Genomic DNA, 21,814 nt, shown 5'->3' on the forward strand with positions numbered 1-21,814 from the left:
AGTCTCCTCCTGGGAGTTTCACTACAGCCGTGGGACATCTATACAGGGCTCTAACCCCTTCTAGGTATTGGCCCTTAAATCCATATTTAATTAGTGTTTGGTCTAGGAAGTCCCACCTGATCCTGTCGAATGCTTTTTCCGCATCCAAGCTCAACAGGATGGCCTTCGTGGATGAGAGATGTACATGGTCGATTATGTCTATAATTTTCCTAGTATTGTCTGAGGCCTGTCTGCCGGAAATAAACCCAACTTGATCTATATGTATTAGGCTTGGGAGTATGGGGGTCAATCGATTTGCTAGAATTTTACTGAAAAGTTTTAAGTCCGAATTAAGGAGCGCTATGGGGCGGTAATTACCACACTGTAGTGGGTCTCTCCCTTCCTTTGGTATGATCGCTAGATTGGCTTTAGACATAGATGGCGGGATGGCTGTTCCTTCCAGAAACGCATTAAACACATCAAGTAGATATGGGGCTAGCACCATCTTAAATTTTTTGTAGTACTGATTGGAGAACCCATCTGGACCTGGCGTTTTGCTGGGTTTTAGTTGGGAGATGGCATCTAGCAATTCTTCAGGGGATATTTCTTTATTTAGGTCTAGGAGGTTACTTTCCGAGAGTTCCGGAAGTTTGCATGATTCCAGGTATCTGGAGATAGCCTCCGCGTCTGAGGATTTGCTTTTTGGGAAATTTAGGTTATATAGTTTGTTATAAAAATCCGAGAATTCGTTCGCTATTTGTTTCTCACAGTATGTCTTCATACCTGATTTTGTCTGAATAACTGTTATTTGGGATTTAGCTCTCATACCGCGCAATTTGGAAGCCAGTAATCGGTCGGCTTTATTACCTTTGTCGTAATATTTTTGCTTGGTCCACCTCAACGCCCTCTCTACCTCATCTATTTGGATCTGCTTAAATTCAGATCTGGTTTTATCTAGTAATTTGAATAGTTTTTTTCGAGGGATTGGTTTTATGTTTTTGTTCCAATAGTTGAACTTTCTCCACTAGCTCATTATAGAGTTTCTGCTTTATTTTTTTTCTTATGAGATGCTATGGAGATGATATTCCCTCTGATTGTCGCCTTATGGGCTTCCCATAACATTGCTGGTGACTCTACAGAGCCCTTATTCAGCGTGAAGTATTCTCTGAGTTTTTGTTTAATTTCTGTCTCTACGTCTATTTGGTTTAACAGAGAATCGTTCAGTTTCCAAATGTATTGGTTGGTTCTATAAAAGGGGAGGGAGAGTGTCAGCGAGACCGGAGCGTGATCCGACCACGATATTGATCCTATGTCTGACTGGGAGGTTGCCTGGAAGATATCTTTAGGACCTAGAAAATAGTCAATCCTGGAGTAGTTGGTATGCCTGGTGCATGGTGTGGGGGGAAAAATAGTAGTCCCGCTGCCCCCGGTGCTGTGCCCTCCAGATGTCTGTCAAGGAGAGCCCCTTCATTATCTGTCTGAACTCTCTGGCATTTATTTCCGTGACACGGGGATGTGGAGTCCCCGTGGGGCTTGTTCTATCCTGCTCCGGCATCGCTATCATGTTTAGATCTCCTGCTATTAGTAATGTAGTTCGAGTTTGGGGGGCTATAAGGTCACATAGATCTCTTAGGAACTTGGCCTGGCCTTCGTTCAGGGCGTATATATTAACAAGAGTGACATCCACTCCCGACAGGGTGCCCTGTAGGATGATGTATCTCCCTTCTGGGTCAGCAGTCTCTTGTTTTAGCGAGAACTTGACAGTATGCTTGAATAGGACAGCTACCCCTCTTTTTTTAGTGGGGCAGGACGCGTAATACGCCTGTGGACCCAGCGCGGGCGAGGGGGAGGGTGGGGGGGGAGGGAGGCAGACCAAGCCCGTGCCCAGGCGCACCAGGAGGCAAAGGGGTGTCGGGAACGGAGGGGCCTTCCAAACTCCAAGCACCCTCCAGAACAGCAACAGGGCCTCAGCAGCACTGTCCGCGACTCCGCTGCACCCTCACAGATCTCTGCATGCCAACTGGCATTGCAAGCGCTCATCTTGTGCATGCTGCGAGCGAGACGCGCAGGGGGGGATCCCCTACTCCTCCCCGGCCGGGGCTCTCTGCGTGGCGATTCTTTGTGATGCTCGCTGTACTCTCGGCTGCTTGTGGTGGTGCCCGGTATCCTCCACATCCTCAGGTGCGGCCTCCTCTCCAGCCTGCGCCAGGCCCAGGCCTCTCAGGAACCGTGTGCCGTCCTCGGGGTAAGACAGAGTATGACATTTGCCGCTCTTATTCACCACGATCTTAAAGGGGAAACCCCAGCGGTATTTTATGTTGTTGTCCTTTAGTTTCTGGGTCAGGGGCTTTAGCTCTCTCCGTCTGTCGATCGTTTTTTTTGAGAGGTCACTGTATATTTCAAGCTTTGCGTTCTGAAACTGCGCTGTGCCCCTCTCCCTGCTGGCCGTCAGGATCGCCTCCTTTGTCAGGTAATGATGTAGCCTGATTATGACATCTCTTGCTCTTCTGCGATCTGCAGACTTTGGTCCCCGGGCTCTGTGGGCTCGGTCCATCTCCATCCTGTCGAGCGTGAGCTCTGGGGCCAAGTCCTTAAACAGGTCAATCAAGTATGGGCGAAGCAAGTCTGTGTCAACCGCCTCCGGGATATATCTGACCCGGACATTTTGTCTGCAGTCGCGGTTTTCTTGTTCTTCCGCTTGCTCACTGAGTGCCCGAATCTCTGTTAATTTCGTCCTCTCCTGAGGACTGGGCATGTTCCAGTCTGTGCACTTTATGTTTAATAACGTCTGTGCGCTCCGATAGGCGGTTCATGTCAGCTTGCAGGGTATGCACGGCTTTCGAGAGATCTTCTTGGAAGCCCTGTCTCATCCTGGTGAACAGGGCCTATTCCTTATTTATTTCCCTACTCACGCCATCGGGTTCCTTGTCGGCCGCACCGCCAGGGCCTTCCCGCGAGTCAGCTGCGTCGCCATCTTGGAACAGGCCGCAGCTCCCTGCGGACTTCTGACTCGCCGGGAAATAGTTGGAAACGCTTTGTTGCGCCAGTTTTTTCGGGCGGTTAGCCATGTCTGGTGCCTTCCCCTGCTGTTTGCTTCCACTCGGCAGCGTTTTGGGGTCCAGAGACCGCTATTGTGCTGTGTTATACAGTCGGGGGCTCGGGAGCTCCCCCTCTATGTGTCCATGTGCGGTGACGTCACCGGAAGTCTCCCTATTTATGTGTTTTTTGTAAAACTATTTTATATTATATAATTAAAGAAATTGTGTTATGTATTATACTATTAGATTAGGACGAAATAATATTCCCGCCCATTAGCCAATTACAAGTGTCTAGTCCAACCAATAGGAACTGGTGAATTATCCCTCTATCCAATGAGAACCTTATAGGGGTATATATATATATATATATATATATATATATATATTCTGAAGTGTAATGCCACAGATTGAACTCCTGACGACAGCTGCCAAGCCAGCGAAACGCGTTGAGTTGAACCTGCAGCGGCCTGAGAAGTGTATCCAGCATCTTCCCCTCTCCCTGGTGAGTCCATCTTCGCGATCGATCGCAACCGGAAGTGACGCGACGGACCGACCGGAAGTGACGCGACGGACCGACCGGAAGTGACGCGACGGACCGACCGGAAGTGACGCGACGCTACCTTGGGAGCAGGGCTGGAGGCATACACAAGCTGCGCATCACTATTGTTACGTGTCTATGCACATTGTGCCTAATGTAAGTGCAATACCTATTGCCTGTGATAAATAATATACTGGAACATGCGATGTTGCACTAAGTGTGTTATCTCTTCACACTGAGGGATTATGCTGCTGATTCCTGATACTTCACACTGACCGAGTCTCCATTACTATCTCCACCGCTGATCTCTGACAGGGAAAGTGTGAGTTCCCAATCGTGACTCTTTGAATTGACTGTTGAATCTGTAGAACATACTACACTATATATATTTCTTTCCCCACATATGGTGACATCTGCGCTCCCCACAAGCTTCTCCCTACAATCTACAACAGGAGGAACTGGATCTTCTCCACAGAGGGTTGAGCAGCGAAGTTCACTTTAATATATATATATATATATTTTTTTTTATATATATATTTTTATTATTTATCATTATAATTAAAGAGCACTTTTTTATAAAAGGTTTTTATAAGGTTTATTATTCACATTGTGTTGCACCTCTATTAGAAGCGCCTCACACTTTCTTTTTTTCACTTGTCACTTTTCCCGCTGGTGATGGCTGCACGTTTTGAGGAAGAGGTTAATACACCTTATGTGTTCATGAGAAGACAATCTAGGAAGAACAGATTGGGTTCATTTTTCTTTTCCGGTGAAGAAGAAATAGAAACACCTATTATTGTAGATGATTATAATCTAGATTCAGAATTCGTGAAATTAGAAGAACGTGTCTTCAAAGATACAAGAAAGTGGTTGGACCAGGAATTTTTAGAGAAATATCTTAAAGACAATATAATAGCTAGAGGTTTAAGATTAACAAAAAACCCAACATGTGATACAGATGACAAAGAATTTGTTGCAACCTGGCATGCTATATTAGACAAATGTTCAAACGATCTGATACGACTTATGTTAAAACAACACACTAAGAATTTAATTTTATTGGATGAAGAGATTAATAAAATTAAAGAAAAAATGGAACCCTTTGAAACTACAGGTCATTACAAGAGAAATGACATGAAGTTACAAAGAAAAGTAGATGCACTAACAGATGCCATAGTTTTAAACAAAAAGAAAAAATATAATAGAGATATAGAAGATTATATTAAAGGTAACTATAAAAACTGGGGAAGAAAAACTTTCATCATTCCAGATCTAGGGAACCCAGTAAAGAATTTAGGGGTGATTCTAATAAATCAAATAGATCCGATAATTACCATCATAAAGGATGGAAATGGGGTTCAAATAAAAAGAATTACAATAAACAAATTAATTACCAACCAGTAAGAAAAGAAGAGATCCCCAAAAAAGAGGATCTCAGAACGACAAAAAAAGTGGAAAGAAAATCGGATCCCAAAGATAGAATAGAAAAACCATCTCTTACAGATGAGCAAGAAGCCTCAACCTCCAAAAAAGATTTACAGTATGAGACACAAATTAAAGATTGGGAGAAATACTGTTCAAATGATTCCCCCGCACAGGAGGGAGCTGTAAGGTCCGGGGGAACACCTCTCCCCTAAGGGGGTTCCTCCCGCGACCTCACTAACCTGCGCTCCGGCTCTCCCACTTAGTCGCCGCCGCGGGCGGGATCTTCCTTCCCCTCCGCTCCCCGCACAGGAGGGAGCATATGGAGGCGCTAAGAGAAAAACCACTTTTTTAGACGGGAAGAAGTCTCCCACTATATGGGAGACCAAAAACAATATGCCCCTTTAACAGAGACGAATCAGAACCTAAGAAGGAAAAGAGATTCAGGGGAAGTAGAGGAGGAAGAAAGGGCAAAAATATCAAAAATGAATCAGTAACATTTTTTAATATCAGCAATAAAGTATTGAATGATGTTCAATTGAGGGTAATTAGGGTTTAACCTTTGCACCCACTGCAGGGCTGAGTAGTTTTAACCTATTTATTGATGCTAACACATTTTTACGGAAGCTAACTGTCAAAAAATTATTTTTATCAAAGAATTCTGAAAATGCAATTTTTAAAAATAGTACGAGTATGAATCCACCAAATATCGATAAATATTCACATACAGATCTTAAACCAAAGTCTACATGTTATTCGAGTTTTATTAAAGGTCATCATTTAGAAGTTTTTTTTATCAATTATTAAATAAAGAGTTTGAAATAATCGCCAACAATAATAAATCTTTCAAAAATAATTTAAGTAAGAAAGAAAGAGAAGCATTAGGAACACTCCTGGAAGATGCAGAACTGGTCATTAAACAGGCCGGTACAGGCGGAGGGGTGGTTATAAGGAGCAGAGACTATTATATTAATGAATCCAATAGAATACTAGGAGATACTAAGACATATAAAAGATTAAAGAAAGATCCCCCCACAACCTTCCTTAAAGACCTAGAAACATTTCTCTTAGAAGGAAAAGATAAAGGTTACTCAGAGAGGAGGAATTTAAGTATCTATGGGCAGAATCTCCTAAGATTCCCATATTCTATTTTCTGCCAAAAATTCACAAGAATATGCAACACCCACCAGGAATGCCAATAATTTCCGGCATCGACTCCATGTGCTCTAATCTGTCGGAATACATCGATACATTTCCGCAAACATATGTTGTTGCCGGTAAATCTCATCTTAAAGACACGGCGCAGATTTTATGAATTTTAGAGGATGTACAATGGGAAGACAACTTTATACTTGTGACATGTGATGTCTCTTCATTGTATACATCCATGGATCATGCACAAGGGTTGGATGCAATTAAGAGAATTTTAGTGGGGGATATAAATATGGATATAGAACAAATAGATTTTATTTTAGAAGGGATACGTTTTATACTGTCTAAGAATTATTTCTGGTTTAACCAAGAATTCTTCCTACAACTCTGCGGTACCGCAATGGGGACCAGGTTTGCGAATTTATTTATTTATTTATTTATGACCATCTGGGAACAAGATCATATTTGGTCATCCTAACCCACAATTATTTTTGTCATGAAGGCGATTTTTTCCTCCAGACATGCGGCACCGCGATGGGCACCAGGTTTGCCCCAAGTTATGCGAACTTATTCATGTCCATATGGGAGGAGGATAACATATGGACCTCCAACCCATTTGGGGCAAACCTGGTGCTATGGAAGAGATACATCGATGACGTGCTGTGTGTCTGGAGGGGGCCTATGGATGAGCTTGAGGCATTTAATCAAATGTGCGATTCACATTTAATCAAAGCAATACCATCAACAACTTCCTTGACCTCTCTCTGTATATAGAGAACGATATTATTCAGACAAAAACATATAAAAAGGATGTAGATGCCAATACGTATTTATTGGCATCAAGCCATCACCACCCAAACTGGCTCCGGAACATCCCCAAGGGACAAGCACTAAGGGTTAAGCGAAACTGCTCAAATGAAAAAGTGTACCAACAGCAGGTAAATGACCTTAGGGATAGGTTCCTGGAGAGGGAATACAAAATGCGTGATGTAGACTCTGCCATCTGTGAAGTTAATAAACTAGATAGAAAAATATTCTATGTAAAGATCCGACCACAACTGTTCTGAAGAAAAGTGACCCATTTCCATTTTTTATAACCCAGTACAGTGGTCTGGCCCCCACTATAACAAAGGTTCTTACTAAACATTGGGGCATACTACAGAGGGACCCTGTTCTTAAAGAGATTGTCCCAGAAAAACCTCAGATAGTTTACAGAAGGGCAAAAAATCTAAAGTCCCGGCTATCACCAAGTTGTCCCTTTGATGGTCTTCGAGACCGCCATGTCACATGGCTAAGTAACCTTAAAGGATACTACACATGCTCCAAATGTATTGGATGCAAAAATAGTGTCAAGGGCAAATCATTTAAATCAAATAAAACCGGAGCGGTCTACGATATAGAAACGTTTATTAACTGTAAGACGGATTATTGTGTTTATTTACTGCAATGCCCATGTGGGCTGCATTATATAGGGCGTACAGGGAGACCTCTCAAGAGGCGATTTGCCGAGCATATATACAACATTAAGAGAGGCCTCGAGACGCACAGCGTCTCTAATCATTTTAAGTTAGTACATAATCAGATTCCTGATGGCCTTATATGTATGGGTATTGAACATCTAAAACCGAATTGGCGCGGGGGAGACAGGCTGGGGATGTTGTCCAAAAGAGAAAGTTACTGGATATATGTCCTGAAAACCCTATCCCCATTGGGTCTAAATATCGATTTTGATCTGGCATCCTTTTTGAAAGACCCTTAAAATCTGCTTGTTTCATCTTTTTTCAATTCAGTTATCGTTTTTTATTGAATTCGTAAATATAATCAATGCTATACATTATGTTTATGTAATCAACTATAGGATAAGTGTTTATTTGATTAATTTAATGTTTTACCATGTTTTAATTCATTTTATATGTTTTGATATTTTTAGAAGGGTAATAGTTAGGACTGGTTTGACCCCAACAGCATAGTATATCAATTAAGCTGCTTCTGGTCCTGCAATTACTCAGCTAAGTGACGAAAATTATCGCCGCCCATTTGTGGGCAGATACAAGTTTTAGTGCATGTACTTAAGGCACCAGTGTACTGGACTCCTTCATCCCCTGAGGAAGTGACGTAGCGTCACGAAACGCGTAGGGAGGAGGAGCCTAGTACAGTGCACGTTGTAAGCCGTCACCTGCGTTGCATCTCGTGGTGTGGGGAGAACTCCGGGCGCTGCGCTACTGACGTCATCGGTTGGCGCGCGACCTCGTGAACAACACACCATCGAGTGGACACAAGCTGCGCACGGCATTCTTGAGCGGCATGTTTGCCCTCGCAAAATGTGAGTGTAACATCGCTGCTTTTTAACATTGTTAAATAAAATTTGCGGAGTAAGCTAGGCTGTCTTTCAATTTTCTCCAACCACGGCTGTTGCGGTGTATGCTGCTACTGGGACGACGCAGACCGAGTTGAAGAGAGCCACCTTAGGAACCACGAGGGGCCCGTGGAGATCAAGGTGGAGGAAGAGAGCCAAAGAACAGATCCTCTCCCCCGAATGAACAAGAAAATATCCTGTAAGTAGGGATTTTCCTCCTCAGGTTGGGGCAATTGAGTCTGTATACTGCGCAATGGTGTGTTTTCTTTATCTGTTATTGCAGACAACATAAGGGAACACGCCTAGAGGAAAATCTACCTCACATTGTTGATGAAACATTCTACTACCAGGACTGACTTTTCAACCAGGACTGTCTTTCGATATGGTACTGTAATCATCATCACCACACTTTGCGCCGGGGACATTCTTTGTATTTATATTTGGTCTTTGCATGAATTTGGTGCAAACCTGGTCCTCTGGAAAAGATATATCGATGATGTGTTTTTAATTTGGAATGGCGACGAAATTTTATTAAAACAATTTTTAGAATATATTAATACGAATAATTTTAATCTAAAATTCTTATCTAATTTTAGTAAGACCAATGTGGAATTTTTAGACCTTGAGATTTATATTGAAGAAAATAAGATTTTAACGAAAACATTGTTTAAATCGGTAGATAGCAACAATTATATACTAAACAGCAGTTGCCATCACCCGAGGTGGATTTCTAATGTCCCTTATGGCCAATTTATGAGGATAAAAAGAAATTGTTCCTCATATATTTCTGTTTTACTACAATCAGAAGTACTAAAAAATAAATTTATTGAAAATAAATATAGTCATGCAAATATCAGAGAAGCTAAATCGAAAATAGACATGCTTGACAGGAAACTTTTAATAAAACCTCCTAACAGCAACAAAAAGCAAAATAAGACTTTACGACCTGTTTTATGACCCAATATAACAGCGAAGCAAGTAAAATGAAACATGCTTTAAATAAGCATTGGCACATTCTGCAGAATGACCCTATTTTGGGAAGTGCAATACCAGCGAGGCCTAATATTGTTTTTACCAAAGCTAGAAATTTAACACAAAAACTAGCGCCAAGTGTCCTGAAAAGTAAGAGAGAGGACACAAAGGATACTAACTGGCTAAAACTCCCAAAGGGCTTCTATACATGTGGCAATTGTAAAGTCTGCGATGTTTGCTGTAAAGGACTAAAAGATACTTTTAAATCTAATATTACAAATGAGGCATTTAAAATAAAACAATTAATCAATTGCAACTCGAATTTTGTTGTTTATTTACTGCAATGTACCTGCGGCTTCCAGTATACAGGACAAACTGCCCGCGCTCTGAAAGTCAGAGCACTGGAGCATATAGGAAATATAAGACGTAAGTTAGATACACACAGTGTCCCAAAACATTGTAACCTCTTCCATTCATCCAATCCCAAGGATATTACTATTAGGGTACTGAACATGTCCCCCTTAATTGGAGAGGTGGTGACCGTACAAAAGAACTAATAAAGAGGGAAACATTGTGGATTGACCGTTTGAAAACGTTAAGTCCTGCAGGCCTTAATGCAGATACAGAGACTGGTGCTTTTATTTAGATACTTTTCGTACACTGTGTGTTTCAGCTTTCTTTCTTTAGAATGAATTATTAATGGTTTTTAGTTATTTCCAGTGCTCATTACATTGATCATATCATATCTCATCATATCTGATCCCTCATATTAACTTTGAGGGTGATGGAGATGTGTGTGTATACAGTATATATATATGTGTGTGTGTGTGTGTGTGTGCTTATCTTATCATGCTTTTCTTATCAGCTTATTATATATTAATGTTTTTTTATACATTTTTTATACATTTTTATATATTACAGTACATCATTTTTATATATTACATTATTTTTTATACATTTATATATATATATATATATATATATATATGTATTTTATATATATATATATATATATATATATATATATATATATATATATATATATATATGTATTTTATATATATATGGCTATCTTTTTAATATATTTACTTATGTATATGCATATAATCAGAAAAGTTGTACTAATTATATTTTTTGCTCCCCTTTTCCCCCTGCATCGCCCTTTTCCTGTTTCATTCCCTTGATAGGCGTTTCTTTGAGTGTTACACATTGAATAATAGCTCAGATATAGTTACACCCAGTATATAGCTATCAGTCATTTTGGAATCATTATAACCGGTTATTTATCATTATTAGTTAGCTTTATGGTGTATTAGGTAGTATTAGTTAAGATTTTTTGTATTATTTATGTGTTTTTTAAGTGTTTTTTGGGAAACTATTTTATATTATATAATTAAAGATATTGTGTTATGTATTATACTATTAGATTAAAAAACAAAGAGAGGGATAGGGAGTGATCAACTAAGGGCCATACTAATTTAATGAAAATTCGATAATTATCAGGTGGGTGCAAAATTGTGAACTGAAGTGAATCAGGAAAAGTGGGAGCACACAAGGCAGTGTACTCAGAATAGAATTCACTTAAATGCACACCACATACATATAAAATATAACCTTTATTGACATTACATAAAACATATATTAACGATAATGTAGGTGTAACCAAAATTAAAATAAATTTGACGACTGTCTGTCATCTGATCTAGATATTTAACCACTTAATAGCACGTTAAACTAATAATCTAGGAGATACAAGGCAGATACAGCAGTGGTATGGGTGAATTATACTATTAGATTAGGACGAAATAATATTCCCGCCCATTAGCCAATCACGAGTGTCTAGTCCAACAAATAGGAAGTGGTGAATTATCCCTCTATCCAATGAGAACCTTATAGGGGTATATATATATATTCTGAAGTGTAATGCCACAGATTGAACTCCTGACGAAGCTGCCAAGCCAGCGAAACGCGTTGAGTTGAACCTGCAGCAGCCTGAGAAGTGTATCCAGCATCTTCCCCTCTCCTTGGTGACTCCATCTTCGCGATCGATCGCAACCGGAAGTGACGCGACGGACCGACCGGAAGTGACGCGACGCTACCTTGGGAGCAGGGCTGGAGGCATACACAAGCTGCGCATCACTATTGTTACGTGTCTATGCACATTGTGCCTAATGTAAGTGCAATACCTATTGCCTCTGATAAATAATTTACTGGAACATAAGATGTTGCACTAAGTGTGTTATCTTTTCACATTGAGGGATTATGCTGCTGATTCCTGATACTTCACACTGCTCAAGTCTCCATTACTATCTCCACCGCTGATCTCTGACTGGGAAAGTGTGAGTTCCCAATCGTGATTCTTTAAATTGACTGTTGAAATTGTAGAACATACTACACTATATGTATTTCTTTCCCCATGTAGCCCCTGTAAGAAATAGGGGGCTACCAATCCTTCTCCTACTGGAGTAAGCCCTGGTAAGGGCAGGCGCCAGTAGTAATCATGGGTTTTCCCCCCATGATAATGTGTATTTTATAGGGGGTACTCCATATTCATTAATAATGTCAAGTTGTATTGTAATAATCATATAGCCATTCTGTTGTTCACCTTTGCCCTACATATGCCCATATATGTTGGCTGAGTGCCTAGTATGTGTTCAGATGGCAGTTTCTGTAAAAGCAGGAAGTCTGGACACATATAGTACACAATGTCACATTGTACTATCTCAGCATTTTAGTGTCTCAAGTCTCGAGTCAGAATTTATGACTTCATTCAAAGACAGACTAGTGTGACTTTTAGATAAGGAGTTAATGTTAGAAAATGGGAAGTAAGTTTTCTGCACGTATACTCGCTCACTTGCTTAGCTATATAACCTGACTGAAAATCTTTAATAAACAGGAGAAGTTTTTGACAACGCTCATTGGTGTCAGACTCAATTATTTCTCCTCCGAGCCGCTCGTCCACCTTAACCTTTCCAGTGCCGTAACAGTGGGGAAAGGCCTCCGGAGGTGTAATAAGAAATCTATCCGAGTACTGGAGACGATCCCTACATATGCTGAAGTAGAGGATTATTATTAACACCCCACCAAGCCCTGCCTTGAGTGATAGCCCTGACTCTGTGGCAGGCCTAAGACAGAGGGGAGGTCCTGCTGACATCATAAGGGGCAGGGCTGTATCTATTTAGTGGGCTGCTCCTGTGTGTGTCTGGGTCAGTTGCTGTGGAGTTCTGTGAGAGTTGTTGGAGAGTCAGTAGCTGGAGTGTGGAGGTCGTGAGTCTGATGAGAGAGGAGAATGTGACAGATAGTCCAGTCTGTCCTGGGAGCTGATGAGAGGAGTATGTGAGCTGCACATTTCAGAGAGAGAGAGCTGAGTACATTTGGAGGAGACAGGAGAGAAGAACTCAGAGCCCATCTGAGTAGAGCTGATACAGCTATAGTGGACCAATGCCCCTCACCTTGCTGAGGGGGTGATGGGAGAGATCTAGCCTCACCCAGAGGGCCTACCTTCAGGTGGAGTTAGGGGTATTGAGGCCCCATTACAGCCATCCTGCAGGGGTACAAATCCTGGAGGAAAAAGGAGAAGAGGTCAGATACCTGTGTACTGCCGTGACTTATATTGCCCATGAACTGCTGCTGTGTGCTGCATCACTGAGAAAAGACAATAAAGACATTGCTGTTTTATAAAGAGACTGTGTGTGTGAGATTGGAATCTCTCGCCCTGGGACCCGGGCTTCTCTGGGAAGATTCCAACCTATCCCCTAGGTTTCGCCAGAGAATGGAGGCGCTGCACCACAACCACTAAAGAATGGAGGCATATACCCCAGAAGCCTGGCCCTGTTATCCCCCATACCACCGCGGGAGACTCAGGCCCTCCTGTACCAAGCAGGTATGCATCACCATACACATGTAGCCAGCCCTCAATACACCTTAGAGGCACGATCTGTGTCTGGGGGGAGGGGGGGGGGATGGGCTACATCCACATATGGTGACATCTGCGCTCCCCACAAGCTTCTCCCTAGTGTATGAAGATCTGTAAAGTGCGACGCTCTGCAGGTCCCACGAGCAGGGAAGAGGTTAATGGTGCGACGCTCTGCAGGTCCCACGAGCAGGGAAGAGGTTAATAGTGCGATGCTCTGCAGGTCCCACGAGCAGGGAAGAGGTTAATAGTGCGACGCTCTGCAGGTCCCATGAGCAGGGAAGAGGTTAATAGTGCGACGCTCTGCAGGTCCCACGAGCAGGGAAGAGGTTAATGGTGCGACGCTCTGCAGGTCCCACGAGCAGGGAAGAGGTTAATGGTGTGATGCTCTGCAGGTCCCACGAGCAGGGAAGAGGTTAATAGTGCGACGCTCTGCAGGTCCCACGAGCAGGGAAGAGGTTAATGGTGTGACGCTCTGCAGGTCCCACGAGCAGGGAAGAGGTTAATAGTGCGACGCTCTGCAGGTCCCACGAGCAGGGAAGAGGTTAATGGTGTGACGCTCTGCAGGTCCCACGAGCAGGGAAGAGGTTAATAGTGCGATGCTCTGCAGGTCCCACGAGCAGGGAAGAGGTTAATGGTGTGACGCTCTGCAGGTTCCACAAGCAGGGAAGAGGTTAATGGTGTGACGCTCTGCAGGTCCCACGAGCAGGGAAGAGGTTAATAGTGCGATGCTCTGCAGGTCCCACGAGCAGGGAAGAGGTTAATGGTGTGACGCTCTGCAGGTTCCACAAGCAGGGAAGAGGTTAATGGTGTGACGCTCTGCAGGTCCCACGAGCAGGGAAGAGGTTAATGATGCGACGCTCTGCAGGTCCCACGAGCAGGGAAGAGGTTAATAGTGTGACGCTCTGCAGGTCCCACGAGCAGGGAAGAGGTTAATAGTGCGACGCTCTGCAGGTCCCACGAGCAGGGAAGAGGTTAATGGTGCGATGCTCTGCAGGTCCCACGAGCAGGAAAGAGGTTAATAGTGCGACGCTCTGCAGGTCCCACGAGCAGGGAAGAGGTTAATAGTGCGACGCTCTGCAGTCCCACGAGCAGGGAAGAGGTTAATAGTGTGACGCTCTGCAGGTCCCACGAGCAGGGAAGAGGTTAATGGTGTGACGCTCTGCAGGTCCCACGAGCAGGGAAGAGGTTAATGATGCGACGCTCTGCAGGTCCCACGAGCAGGGAAGAGGTTAATAGTGCGATGCTCTGCAGGTCCCACGAGCAGGGAAGAGGTTAATAGTGCGACGCTCTGCAGGTCCCACGAGCAGGGAAGAGGTTAATGGTGTGACGCACTGCAGGTCCCACGAGCAGGGAAGAGGTTAATGGTGCGACGCTCTGCAGGTCCCACGAGCAGGGAAGAGGTTAATGGTGCGACGCTCTGCAGGTCCCTGCAGCCTCTCTGCTTCCCATCCTCCGAGCCTAATAATACAGAAACATCTCAGGAAACTTTCCAAGTGGAACAAGTAAAGATGGAGGACAGACATGGTGGCAATATCACACACACGCACACGCACACACACGCACACAGACACAGACATGGGGCAATATCACACACACGCGCGCACGCACAGACATGGGGCAATATCACACACACGCGCGCACGCACAGACATGGGGCAATATCACACACACGCGCGCACGCACAGACATGGGGCAATATCACACACACGCGCGCACGCACAGACATGGGGCAATATCACACACACGCGCGCGCACGCACGCACACACGTTTCTTATCCCAAAAATTTCTCGCACCAAATGTTGCACTATTCCCCAGAATCTCTGTATTTTTCTTATGTCCCTTTCTGACCGGGTACAAACTCCTCCTCCTAGTCTTGTCCCTTTGGGGCTTTCTGCTGCAACTATTGCTTCTATGCCTATGTCTCCCTCATCTGAACCCCGACTTCCCACACCCAACAGATTTGGTGGCGACCCCCATGGGTGCCGGGGTTTTCTGAATCAATGTTTCATACAGTTCGAACTTATGCCTTCTCAATTCATTTCTCAAAGATCCAGGTGGCGTACATTATATCGCTACTCACCGATGATGCCCTGGCCTGGGCTTCCCCCATCTGGGAACGAAGATCGGATCTCACCCAGGATATCGCACAATTTACCCGGGAATTCCGCAGAGTCCTCGATACGCCTGGCCGCAAGGTAACTGCCGCTTCCTTTCTTGTTCATATTTCTCAGGGAAGCCGATCCGTGGCCAGATACGCTTTGGAGTTCCGCACTATCGCCGCCGAGACCGGATGGAATAACGAGGCGTTAGCAGCCGCCTTCTGGCAAGGTCTTACGGAGATTTTAAAGGATGAGGTCGCTGCACATGGACGTCACACTAATCTCGAGGAACTCATCGCCATATGTATTCGTGTTGATCAACGTCTGCAAGAGAGGAGAACAGAAAGACCCCGTCATCGGCAGCTTACTCCGAGGATTCCTTCTTCCCATGCCGGTACAGCTGAACCCCTACGCCAGATATCCCAGAGCCTATGCAACTTGGGGGTAACAAGTTGTCTTCCAGTGAGAAACAGCATTGATGCAACGCCGGTCTCTGTCTCTACTGTGGCAATCCCGGACATCAGGTACTCTTTTGTCCCCACAAGTCGGGAAACGTCAACTCCCAATGAGGTCCAGGGGAATCACATTGGGAACACTTTCTACATCCCCTATCACAGTTAAACAGCGGCCTGCCAGGATCCTGCTTCCTGTTACGCTTACTGGCGAGGGCTTCCACACTTCTGCTATGGCCTTTCTGGATACCGGGTCGGGGGGCAATTATATCGATCAAAATGTCTCCTCTGCGGTAGTTCCCATCACAGCTTTAACTAAGAAAGGTGCGGATCCTACTTCATGGTCGCCGGCAGCTATCCAAGCTTTTGATCACTTGAAAACCGCCGTCAGTTCTGCACCTATCCTCATACATCCGGATCCCAAGCTACCATTCACCTTGGAGGTAGATATGTCAGATTTCGGGGCCGGTGCAATTCTCTCTCAGAGAAGGAAACCTCAAGCCAGACTCCACCCCTGTACCTTTTTCTCGAAAAAAATGTCTCCAGCGGAACAAACTGATGACGTGGGTAACCGGGAACTCCTAGCAATCAAGTTAGCCCTGGAGAAATGGAGACATCTGTTGGAAGGTACAGAGAACCCGATCACTATTCTCACTGACCACAAGAATTTGCTCTATATCGAGGGTGCTCGACGCTTAGGGGCTCGTCAAGCCGGGGGGGTCGCTTTTCTTTTCCCGTTTTAATATTATTATCTCTTTTCTTCCGGGTTCTAACAATATCAAAGCCGATGCTCTTTCCCATCTGTTTCTTGTGGATGACAAAACCGAGGATAAGCAGGAACCCATTCTTCCCTCCAAATATATTCTCTCCGCCAACTCTTTTGATACCTTGAGAGACATTGTACAAAAGCAATCTCACATCCCTGAGGGTCTCGTAGTTCCTGATGGGCGATTGTTTACATCACTACCTCATCGGAAGAAGGTCCTTGAATGGGGTCACTCTATGAAGTCTTCAGGTCACCCAGGTGCTAGAAGGACCACCGAGCTTGTGGAATGGACCTTTTGGTGGCCCAGCATGCAAAAGGACATCAAAGAATTCATTGCTGTGTGCTCGACATAAGACTCCCCGGGATAAACCGCCAGGACTCCTTCGACCGCTGCCCATCCCGGGCCATCCATGGACACACTGGTTCATGGACTTCATAGTCGAACTGCCAATATTTAAAGGGATGAACACCATCTTAGTTGTGGTAGACCGTTTCTCAAAGCAATCTCATTTAATTCCATTGAAAGATCTCCTCAACTCTCCCAAATTGGCAGACATCTTCATCAAAGAAATCTTTCGCCTCCACGGGGTACCATTGGTCGTAGTCTCTGATAGAGGGTCATAGTTCGTATCCAAGTTCTGGCTCTCCTTCTGCCAGCAACTAGGGATAGCGCTACATTTTCTTCAGGGTATCATCCCGAAACAAACGGCCAGACTGAGCGAACCAACCAATCTCTGGAGCAGTATATCCGGTGTTTCGTTTCGGACACTCAGGACGACTGGTCTGATCTCCTAGGGCTAAGTTCACACTTAACAATTTGCGCAATGAATCCACCACTGAGTCGCCCTTCTTAGTTAATTATGGGTTTCACCCATTACCTCTACCCATCACTACTTCTGGGGTACCAGCAGCAGATGACAGAATCCATAGTCTTCCGAATTTATGGAGAGGGATCCAGGAGAACCTCAAAAAGGCAACTACCAGACAAAAGGCACAAGCGGACCGTCATCGAAGAAAGACCCAAGAGTTCGAACATCAAGTTCAAGGTTCCCTACGCGGAAACTGGCGCCGTCCGTATACCATCACGGAAAAAGTCAACCCGGTCGCATACCGGCTACGGCTTCCTCCATCTATGAGGATTCCCTCTGTCTTCCACGTATCCCTTTTGAAGCCAGCTGTCCAGGACCCCCGCTTTCCAATCCTTCCTCGTCTACTACTCCTGCCCTCATACAGGGCCAACAAGAGTACAAGGTCCAGTGGACCGTACAAGGGTTTCGGACCGGAGGAACGCTCCTGGGTTCCTCGCCACCGTTTTCACGCCCCCAGACTTGTCCGGCTATTCTATGCCAAGTATTCACACAAGCCATCCCTGAGTCGCCCGGAGGTCGCTCCTGAAGGGAGGGGGTGGGGTAATGTCAGGATCTGTGATGCTCAGCGCGCTCCGCGCTTACCCCAACCCGCGACCGAGTGTTCCGCTTCTCCCGCCTCCTGTAGCACATCCCGCCTGTCGGCGAATACAAGCATTCCATCTAGGGGAGCACGCAGACCACACTCTGCACAAAATGCCGTCCCCGCCTCCAGGCTACACTCGCGCGGTGACACCACCGTCACGCAGCGCACACTCGCTATGCACGGCACTCGCACACATGCGCAGAATCTTCCTCGCTCCTTTGCCTATACTACACCTGTTGCTAATTCCTCTGCCTAGTATACACCTGTGCTGATTCTGTCCAGCCAACCACAGCCAGGCATACTACTGAGTATGCTCTCCTCTCATTGGACAATCTCCCTTTATATGCTCAGCTGCCACACTGGCAAATTGGCTGAGCATAAACCTTCCTACGTGCGAAGTGTTCACTGCTGTCTCGCCTCCACAGTCTTGTCGTGCTTCCAGATCCTTGTTCCTGACATTAGATTTTCCTCTGGACTCCACTCTTCTGTTCTCCTGACCTCAGCTATGTACGACCATCCGCACCTCTCCATCCCGACCCCGGCTAGCTCCGCGACGATCCGCACCTCTCCATCCCGACCCCGGCTAGCTCCTCGACGATCCGCACCTCTCCATCCCGACCCCGGCTAGCTCCTCGACGATCCGCACCTCTCCATCCCGACCCAGGCTAGCTCCTCGACGATCCGCACCTCTCCATCCCGACCCCGGCTAGCTCCTCGACGATCCGCACCTCTCCATCCCGACCCCGGCTAGCTCCGCGACGATCCGCACCTCTCCATCCCGACCCCGGCTAGCTCCTCGACGATCCGCACCTCTCCATCCCGACCCCGGCTAGCTCCTCGACGATCCGCACCTCTCCATCCCGACCCCGGCTAGCTCCTCGACGATCCGCACCTCTCCATCCCGACCCCGGCTAGCTCCGCGACGATCCGCACCTCTCCATCCCGACCCCGGCTAGCTCCTCGACGATCCGCACCTCTCCATCCCGACCCCGGCTAGCTCCTCGACGATCCGCACCTCTCCATCCCGACCCCGGCTAGCTCCTCGACGATCCGCACCTCTCCATCCCGACCCCGGCTAGCTCCGCGACGATCCGCACCTCTCCATCCCGACCCCGGCTAGCTCCTCGACGATCCGCACCTCTCCATCCCGACCCCGGCTAGCTCCTCGACGATCCGCACCTCTCCATCCCGACCCCGGCTAGCTCCTCGACGATCCGCACCTCTCCATCCCGACCCCGGCTAGCTCCTCGACGATCCGCACCTCTCCATCCCGACCCCGGCTAGCTCCTCGACGATCCGCACCTCTCCATCCCGACCCCGGCTAGCTCCTCGACGATCCGCACCTCTCCATCCCGACCCCGGCTAGCTCCGCGACGATCCGCACCTCTCCATCCCGACCCCGGCTAGCTCCTCGACGATCCGCATCTCTCCATCCCGACCCCGGCTAGCTCCTCGACGATCCGCACCTCTCCATCCCGACCCCGGCTAGCTCCGCGACGATCCGCACCTCTCCATCCCGACCCCGGCTAGCTCCTCGACGATCCGCACCTCTCCATCCCGACCCTGGCTAGCTCCTCGACGATCCGCATCTCTCCATCCCGACCCCGGCTAGCTCCTCGACAATCCGCACCTCTCCATCCCGACCCCGGCTAGCTCCTCGACGATCCGCACCTCTCCATCCCGACCCCGGCTAGCTCCTCGACAATCCGCACCTCTCCATCCCGACCCCGGCTAGCTCCTCGACGATCCGCACCTCTCCATCCCGACCCCGGCTAGCTCCTCGACGATCCGCACCTCTCCATCCCGACCCCGGCTAGCTCCGCGACGATCCGCACCTCTCCATCCCGACCCCGGTTAGCTCCTCGACGATCCGCACCTCTCCATCCCGACCCCGGCTAGCTCCTCGACGATCCGCACCTCTCCATCCCGACCCCGGCTAGCTCCGCGACGATCCGCACCTCTCCATCCCGACCCCGGCTAGCTCCTCGACGATCCGCACCTCTCCACCCCGACCCCGGCTAGCTCCTCGACGATCCGCACCTCTCCACCCCGACCCCGGCTAGCTCCGCGACGATCCGCACCTCTCCATCCCGACCCCGGCTAGCTCCTCGACGATCCGCACCTCTCCATCCCGACCCCGGCTAGCTCCGCGACGATCCGCACCTCTCCATCCCGACCCCGGCTAGCTCCGCGACGATCCGCACCTCTCCATCCCGACCCAGGCTAGCTCCTCGCCGATCCGCACCTCTCCATCCCGACCCCGGCTAGCTCCTCGACGATCCGCACCTCTCCATCCCGACCCCGGCTAGCTCCTCGACGATCCGCACCTCTCCATCCCGACCCCGGCTAGCTCCTCGACGATCCGCACCTCTCCATCCCGACCCCGGCTAGCTCCGCGACGATCCGCACCTCTCCATCCCGACCCAGGCTAGCTCCTCGCCGATCCGCACCTCTCCATCCCGACCCCGGCTAGCTCCTCGACGATCCGCACCTCTCCATCCTGACCCCGGCTAGCTCCGCGACGATCCGCACCTCTCCATCCCGACCCCGGCTAGCTCCTCGACGATCCGCACCTCTCCATCCTGACCCCGGCTAGCTCCTCGACGATCCGCACCTCTCCATCCCGACCCCGGCTAGCTCCTCGACGATCCGCACCTCTCCATCCCGACCCCGGCTAGCTCCTCGACGATCCGCACCTCTCCATCCCGACCCCGGCTAGCTCCTCGACGATCCGCACCTCTCCATCCCGACCCCGGCTAGCTCCGCGACGATCCGCACCTCTCCATCCCGACCCCGGCTAGCTCCTCGACGATCCGCACCTCTCCATCCCGACCCAGGCTAGCTCCTCGACGATCCGCACCTCTCCATCCCGACCCCGGCTAGCTCCTCGACGATCCGCACCTCTCCATCCCGACCCCGGCTAGCTCCTCGACGATCCGCACCTCTCCATCCCGACCCCGGCTAGCTCCTCGCCGATCCGCACCTCTCCATCCCGACCCAGGCTAGCTCCGCGACGATCCGCACCTCTCCATCCCGACCCCGGCTAGCTCCTCGACGATCCGCACCTCTCCATCCCGACCCAGGCTAGCTCCGCGACGATCCGCATCTCTCCATCCCGACCCCGGCTAGCTCCTCGCCGATCCGCACCTCTCCATCCCGACCCCGGCTAGCTCCTCGACGATCCGCACCTCTCCATCCCGACCCCGGCTAGCTCCTCGACGATCCGCACCTCTCCATCCCGACCCCGGCTAGCTCCGCGACGATCCGCACCTCTCCATCCCGACCCCGGCTAGCTCCTCAACGATCCGCACCTCTCCATCCCGACCCCGGCTAGCTCCTCGACGATCCGCACCTCTCCATCCCGACCCCGGCTAGCTCCGCGACGATCCGCACCTCTCCATCCCGACCCCGGCTAGCTCCGCGACGATCCGCACCTCTCCAACCCGACCCCGGCTAGCTCCTCGACGATCCGCACCTCTCCATCCCGACCCCGGCTAGCTCCTCGACGATCCGCACCTCTCCATCCCGACCCCGGCTAGCTCCTCGACGATCCGCACCTCTCCATCCCGACCCCGGCTAGCTCCTCGACGATCCGCACCTCTCCATCCCGACCCCGGCTAGCTCCTCGACGATCCGCACCTCTCCATCCCGACCCCGGCTAGCTCCGCGACG

General features: G+C 48.1%; 1 protein-coding gene across 1 annotated transcript in view; it reads right to left on the reverse strand.

Moving 5' to 3' along the window:
- Positions 1-11,054: 11,054 nt before the first annotated feature.
- Positions 11,055-21,814, reverse strand: part of LOC142483923 (cell adhesion molecule CEACAM1-like) — a 100,782-nt gene continuing 90,022 nt past the window's right edge. The window contains exon 10 of the mRNA XM_075583846.1: positions 11,055-14,831. The gene's annotated coding sequence lies outside the window, so the exon portion shown is untranslated. The remainder of the gene's footprint in view (positions 14,832-21,814) is intronic.

Source organism: Ascaphus truei, unplaced genomic scaffold (genome assembly GCF_040206685.1).
Source record: "Ascaphus truei isolate aAscTru1 unplaced genomic scaffold, aAscTru1.hap1 HAP1_SCAFFOLD_394, whole genome shotgun sequence".
Lineage (NCBI taxonomy): Eukaryota > Metazoa > Chordata > Amphibia > Anura > Ascaphidae > Ascaphus > Ascaphus truei.